The sequence below is a fragment of the Physcomitrium patens genome, chromosome 3, assembly GCF_059467195.1.
Source record: "Physcomitrium patens ecotype Gransden chromosome 3, ASM5946719v1, whole genome shotgun sequence".
Taxonomy (NCBI): Eukaryota; Viridiplantae; Streptophyta; class Bryopsida; order Funariales; family Funariaceae; genus Physcomitrium; species Physcomitrium patens.
The window spans coordinates 23,115,566-23,123,501 of NC_143412.1; the positions used below are offsets into that span (position 1 = coordinate 23,115,566).

General features: G+C 32.6%; 1 long non-coding RNA gene across 4 annotated transcripts; it reads right to left on the reverse strand.

Annotated features, from left to right (window-relative positions):
- Positions 1 to 1,324: 1,324 nt before the first annotated feature.
- On the reverse strand, positions 1,325 to 6,781 carry LOC149989600 (uncharacterized). 4 transcript variants are annotated; one of them, XR_012217271.2, is made up of 5 exons: positions 2,721 to 6,639; positions 2,494 to 2,610; positions 2,044 to 2,094; positions 1,809 to 1,919; positions 1,325 to 1,679 (listed from the first exon to the last, which is right to left on the reverse strand). It is a non-coding gene; the product is annotated as an uncharacterized LOC149989600 (long non-coding RNA). The 4 variants fall into 4 exon arrangements; XR_016502318.1 differs by having other exon boundaries at positions 1,869 to 1,919; positions 2,721 to 6,631; XR_016502316.1 differs by having other exon boundaries at positions 1,869 to 1,919; positions 2,044 to 2,610; positions 2,721 to 6,781.
- Positions 6,782 to 7,936: the final 1,155 nt, after the last annotated feature.

Here is a 7,936-nt window from a genome sequence, read left to right on the forward strand (position 1 = left end):
CTTTTCTTTCTCAAACAATATCCATCACTATATTTTGTGCCCTTAAGTCAAGATATCATCCAAAGGTTCCATGCAAAAAAAATAGAACATAATAAAAGGGCAAATATGCCAGATGAACCTCATGAATCCTTTCTAATAATCCATTACTACGTAGGCAAATAATAATATCACAAAATATATTATGCTCTGATCCATCTCTAGGCAATATAATAGCAATTTCTTCAAAACTGGTGGAAAGATTATATTGGCATCTATCGCTTTCATTCATAAAGTGCAAAGCAACATCAAGATCTACTTCTACTACTCCTTCATTCTGCACCTCAGATAGTATTTTATATGCCTATCTATATAATCCAATAAACAAATTATTCTCCTTTAAAACTTCTCTAATTTTCGACAAAGTTTGACTCAATAATTCATAATTACATCTCATTCTTCTATCTTGTGCAAATGATGCATCATGGATATAGAGCTATGCGTAAGTCAAGTAACAATGCTCCTGCTAAATGGCGCAACTCTCTATTTATTCTAAAACTATATGGAGCATTTCTTTGAAGCATAGATCGATCAACATTTGCACCTAAGGACATAAACACATGTATAGCATTGTATTGATAGATATTTTCTTGGAACTCCCTTGCTCTTGCATCTTAGTCCTTAAATAAGCATCTCTAAAGCAAAGGCGGAGAAAGTAGAGATAGTAGAGAAACTTTTCCTTGACAACATTGTCTAAATAATGGCAACTTCCTTAGCAACTGAGCTAAATGTTCATCAAACCAATGTAATGTGTTTCAATAAAGACACAAAACATTCATACTTCCTAGATTATATATAGCTTTAGTACTTGTAACTATTTTGGCTTCTCTTTGTGATCTCTCACATTTCCTACGTTGTCGTTGAACAATTACTCTTCGATTCATTGTTAAAACTACCATTTATAATGCCACAGGTTTCACTAGAGAATTGGAATAAGCTTGTACCTCCATAAAATTAGAGTCGTCTAAATTGTACCTCTATAAAATTGTATCTCCATATTTACTAGATAATATATCATTATTTATTTATACACACAAATAGATAGATATATATATATATATATATATATCTATTTATACATATGAAGTTGAATATAAAAAATCTCATACAAAAAGAAATGAAATTTTTACAATTTAATTTTTGTACAATAATTCTTGATGTAGTTAACAATACTTGTAATATTCCAATAAAACTTTGTTGCTCAAGAACTTATGTTTACAATGAACATATAATAAATGTAATATGAAAATTATATAAACTATAAATATAACTATAAAGATAAAAACTATTAAATTAATAAAATGACTTTATTTCTTATAAAATCCCTACATAAATCCTTATTTAACAATAATATCCTAGCTTCTGTTATAGAGGAAAGAAAGATGATAGCCAAAGGCTTTGCAATTTAATTGATCTTTCCATTACTAGCAACTTGTTATTTGTAAAGTACAATTTTGGCGTGAATTAAAAATAAATTTGACATGGTTGGAGTAAGTGAACTTTGATTGTCATAAAAATATTGCAAATGAATTCATTTGCTTACTCTGGAGCAAGCCGGCCCAAAATATCCTGGTCAACAACTTAATTCTTTGTAAACTGATACTGATCATATACAATGGCCTCTTCTCATCATCTGACAAAACCTACAATGGAAGACACAAACAAAATCAGTATCCATAAAACAAACTAATATAAAAAAATAAAAATAAAAATAAAAATAAATAAAACTTAGAAACTTATAAACTTAGAAACTTGCTCGACTTGTGTTTTACCTCCTCATGTGTAATTATGTTTTACTTCCTCAAGTGTGGCTTTTGCCTACGACGGCTTACCTCCTGAAGTGTGCACTAGACACCGCGACAAGAGCTGGAGCTGCATAGAAACTACAACAGAAGGCACGAAATAAAATCAATACCCATAAAATAAACTAATGTAAAAAAAAACTTAGAAACTTGCTCGACTTGTGTTTCACCTCTTCAAGTGTGGCTTCTGCTTACGGCGGCTTACCTCCCGAGGTGTGCACTAGATTAGCTTCCAACACCGCGGCAAGAGCTAGAACTGCACCCACTCCCAGCGGCACCAACATTCAAGATCATCAATCAATAAAATTCATCAAGTAATAAAATTCACTTGTAATAAACCAGTTTGTAAAATTCATCCAGTTTGCCTCAATGCTTTGCCACACGACCACAAATGACGACGTCCAGCCAACTAGCCAACCAGATGCAGCAACTCGATACCATCGTAAAGAGCTCTCTATCCACCTGCAATGCGTAGCGACTACCACATGCTCTCCCATTCACTCATCACCTGAGAAGAAGAACCCGTGTGATGAGATACCTGCTCTGAGTGTAGGAGGTGGCACACGGAACATCTCGAAACAACAAGTTATCATCAATATCTTAGTTTTGTTAAGGGCCTATGAACACCGCAGCAAGAGCCCGTGTGACGTAATACCTGCTCTGAGTTTGAGAGGCAGCACATGGAACATCTCGAAATAGCAAGTTATCATCAATATCTCAGTTTTGTTAAGGGTTTATGAATACCGCGGCAAGAGTTGGAGCTGCACAAAACCTACAACGGAAGGCACAAATAAAATCAGTACCATAAAACAAACTAATGTAAAAAAAACTTAGAAACTTGCTGGACTTCCTCACGTGTGGCTTCTGCCTAGGGTGGCTTACCTCCTGAGGTGTGCACTGAATTAGTTTCCAACACCGCGGTAAGAGCTGGAGCTGCACCCACTCCCAGCAGCACCAGCATTCAGGATCATCAAGCGTTCGCCTCAATGCTTTGCAACATGACCACACACGACAACGTCCAGCCAACCAGCCAACCAAACGTAGCAGCTCAATACCATCGTATAGAGCTCTCTACCTACTTGCAACGCATAGCGACTACCACCTGCTCTCCCATTCACTCATCACTCGAGAAAAAGAATGCAAAAGAATTCTTTGAGTTTGGGGGGCGGCACATGGAACATATCGACACAACACATTAACATCTCGAAACAGCAAGTAATCAGTTTTGTTAAGGGCCTGTAAACTCCAGATGACGTGAAGTTTTTTTTTGATGAAAACGAAGTGGGGAGCATGCAGTGAAGGAGAGCCACCACTTGTCTCCTTGTACTTGTCTAGTTGAGCGATCTTAATATATTGATGATATATAAGTTTTAAAAAAATCTCTCACATGCTTTTGTTTGGTATCAATGATGCATCTACACATGATTGGTTCTCACTATCATCATAGTTGTATTTGACTTGATATGTACAATTGACTTTATTAACCCACGTTTATTCATCAGTCTCAACCTAGAAAAACACAAATTGAATTCCTATCATTTGTATTCTAGTGTGGCATCACAGACATTTTGGATTCTACTTCACATACAATGAAATGTGTATACATATTTGAATATAAAGAGAAATTTCGTAGTATTACTCACAAAACATTATAGGGTATGAGTACCCGCCATTGACTTCTGCTGACAAAGGTAACGCAAGAGCTGCAGCGTACGTAACGAAGCAATCCGCATATTCAAAATCCTAACCCTAACCCTAATGGATTTCTCAAGTGAAGTGGAAGACGGCCTTGTGCATTCTGCACAGTGTTGCGAGGGGTTAATGCAACGGAATAGCTTGTCAATCGATTGATCACCTCGCAACAGATTGATCATCAGTGACCTATGATGAGCTTGAATTGAATTGCCGGGTTCATTGTAATGCTCTGTGAGCTACGTTAGCTCATTGATGGAGAGGTTTGTTAGCGAGGGGTTGTGATGAGATTTTGCTCGTGAAAAGGGGCAAAGGATGGAGGATATGGTGAGCATGAGTAGAAGGGATGTGGATGTGGGTGTGTGGGAAAGTTGGGCAATTGTTCATTTCAACATTCGCATTTGAGCCGCAGATCGATAATAGCTTCAATTGTGGTTGCAACGGAAAGATACCGGGTTGGGTCGCTCCCTCCCTAACTTATTAGGGTATATGGCGGTAGGAGTATCGACAAGTCGGGGATTGAAGGAGCAGTTCTACTGCAGAGAAGAGAGCTTGTCATGTTTTTCAGCAGTATCCTATTTTTCTTCAAGGGGTCAGTCCTTTAGAAACTGCGTAGAAGCTCGCGCTGTAGTTTAAGCTCTACGACTCCCGCAAGCGGGTGAGCGCTGCTTTCGCACTTGGACTTTCACGCAGGTCTCTGTTAGGTTTCTGTTGCTCTGATTATTGTGTGCGTTGATGTGCGAGGACGAGAAGCTATGCAGGCACCTTTTTGTCGGCTTCAAACAATTTATCGAATGTTTAGGTTAGGGTTTTTGGACCTCGCTTATGAGTTGAGTTACCGTCATTTCTGGAGGAGCGCAGGTTTGGAGTGCTGATTTCATCGTTGCACATTGTGCTGTGATTCCGTTTGCGTTGATGTGAATTGGACACCGTACAGAATCAACGATACAAAGTGCCAAATTGATCACCATAGAATGCGCCTAGTTCAGTTTAGTGCAGATGTATTTCAGAGCTCTGGTGGCATTATATCAATCAGTGCGCTTCTGCCTAGGGTTTGTTCAGGCTCACACTTTTTGAAGTGTATTGTTTGATAGGTTTCGTCGTGACAGACAGATTATGTTGATTGTGCTCATTCATGTTACAGTATCCTCTCTTTTCCTTGCAATACAATGGTTTTATCCGAATCTTCATGGAGCACTCAAAATGGGATATCTGTCTAAGATTGAAGTTTACCCCTGATGTCGCTCCTTACAGAGATAAGTTGGCTTCTGGTGACTGCACTGCGCAAGCTCTGCTTTGCAGACAGATACGGGTCACACATCACTAGCATAGAGGTTTCGCTACTTGTGATTAAGATATTCAAGTGATTCTCAATTTCTGATCAGATGCTGATTCGTAATTAACTGTTGGGAGCCATGCTCAATATCACGAGCGTTGTGGCGTGTGAGTGCGATAGTGTTCTCCGTCATTGCTCCAAACTTGTGTGACTTGTGTATGCAGGATTAAACCGTGTAATTTATTGAGGAATTCATTAAATAATAACTTATAAAATATTCATGAAGATGAACAATGTGCAGTGCTCACTATATGTACACACCTGTAGAGCCACATGTTATCCTGTGGGATAATATCAATGGCGTAATTAGTCTAGTTCGGTATCTCAGACTTCAAAAGCTACAATTCCTCTTCAAAATATACGAAATAGCCTCTAATTTCGAGGATCTTACATACCAAACGACATGGCCTACAGAAGTCCTTTGTTGGAATGCCATTCAGTTGGAAGATTAATTAATTAGACTTATGTACACCTTTACACCTGGTGAATGTTGCCACCCATCTAGCAAATAAGGGAAACTAGTACCACATTTTAATACTGGATTGCAGACGTTTTCCCGGTATTGCAATGACTTGAGCACACATCACGAATAGAACAATACTGGCAATACTGTCCACTATTTCTGAAAGGTGAGGTTATAAAAAACTGATTGTTTTAAGGCATGCAATAGGTTTATGTAAAGCATTTATATTATAGCTTTTCAAAGTTGGCTTATAGGGATAAAGATTTAAACAATAGCTTGCTTGACACCTAAATTGTGTACATTTCATAAGAAGATTGTTAGCTCTTTAATTGCATTTCTATATACTTTTATACTTTAAGATTAGAAATCTATAAAAACTTGAATATTGAAGGGCAAGTAGTGATTTTGTTATTATTGCAAAATATTCAATAAATTTTAATCGGCTTGAAAACAAAAATACCTACCTCGAAATTTCTATGTTTGTGTTTAGTATTTTTTAATTTTTGAAATAAGTTATTGTAAGTTAATTTTTTAATTTATTAATATTAATTTTTTTCCATACCAGTTTTCATTTTTGTATATCATAAAATGATTACTTCAATCTACTGTAGACAATAGAAATATATTTTTAAAGCAGCTGATAATTTCATTATTTGAAATTAAATTTCTACATGTAAAATAAAATAAATCAATATAAACTATTATTGTATCAAAGAAAAATGAAGTGCTAAAAAGGAAACATACAAAAACATAAATTTTAAGTGACTTATTATATTGCAAAAGAGTTTAACTTATTTTGTCTAAATACTGGTAAGAAATTAGAGTAATTACGTAAAATAAGTGACTAAAAAATTACCAGTCAAATAATAAGCATTACAATCATTTACATATACAAATTCTTAAAATTTCAATGACGACATATTATTTTTAAAAAAACATAAAAAAAAAAAAAGTTACCTAATTTCTAAATATTTGTGAGTAAGTGATTATTATTATGATTTTGTGTACACATATTTTTAATTTGTTAAGAACAATGAAAGGTCAATATATTTAAGAGATACTTGAAAAGACCATGATTCAAAAGCTTTCTGAAAGTTTTTTTCTTTTAGGAGTTTGGCTTGTGTTGATATTAAAAAATAAGAAGAAGACATAGTAAAGACTATATAAATTTTTAGTAATAAAAGTTAATGTGGAAAATAAAAATGTTGGAATCTATTATAAGAAAAGACGAGCCACTGTGATAGACTATACTTTTCAAAAACCTTTGTAGTTGTTGCAAATAATAGAATTATACAAATAAATTTAATAGTTAAAAAATTAAAAAATCAAATTTCTTCTAATCTAACATAATTTTAAGAATGTTAAAAAATCATAATGGACTGTAACTAATTTACATGATATTTTTGTCAAATGATTTTTTATTCAACGTTTTACATATATATATATATATATATATATATATATATGTCTTCTTAGTGCAGAATGTAAATACCATTTTTTTTTTTTATTATTTGTATGTGAATTTTTAAAGAACTTTTTTCCTTAATTTAATCTAAATATTTCAAGAAAATAAGAAAATTAGAAAATAATAAATCCTGTTTTTTAAATGTGAAAAAAAAATTGTAAAAACTATCCAGCCACTCTTTGTGGACTTATAACATAAGCATTAAAAAAATACTTTAAAAAATATTTAAATAGATAAAGAAGTAGATGATTTTCTAATTATTAAAAAACCACAATACAAGAAATATATATATATATATATATATATATGTTTTGGTTCTACAAATTTGAAAACCATTTTTTTTATGACTTGAAATATTGTATAAATTATACTTTAAAAATCCAATTAAATTAACATATAATATAAACTATAAATTATTTATATGCTTGATAATAATATTTTTTATAAGTATATATAATATTTTTGCTTACTTCAGTTTTTTTAAAGCCAATGCTTGTTTTAGATTGTATTTTTTATTAATATTTCTTCTAACTTGAAATGGTAATTGTTTCATTTTTAATGTATTGATTGTCTTGTTGGTTTAAAACATGAAAAGTATAATGAATCTTTTATAACTTTGGTGATTACAACCAATATGCAAGTATATTAATTTTTTTTTAAAAAAAACAAAAAAAAATGAAAAGAAAACCAACAATTTATAACCAACTTTAAATATAGGTCATTATATTTTATGACATCAGATATGAATTTTTAAATATTATTTAGTAGCATCTATATTACTTCATAAATACTTTCAAATATATTTGCTAAATCTTCAATAATAGAATTATTCACCTTCAAAAAATTAAAGCTACTATATAAAAAATAATAATTATGAATGTCATAAGATATTACTTTTTGAGTTGAAAATATATCATGTCATTAAAAAAAAATATAATGATGCTAAAAGAAGTTATTTTAGATTGTTTTGATTTTATTTAATACAAAGTTTTATATATTTCTTTAATACTTGATTTACATGTTATCAAGGACATGAACCTCAAAGAACTGAAAGCTCAATACACTCTTGTATCACTCAAAAAGAATAAAAAATCACTCAAAGATAATATAGAATTAAATTATAATAGCTATTGCCAAAGCTA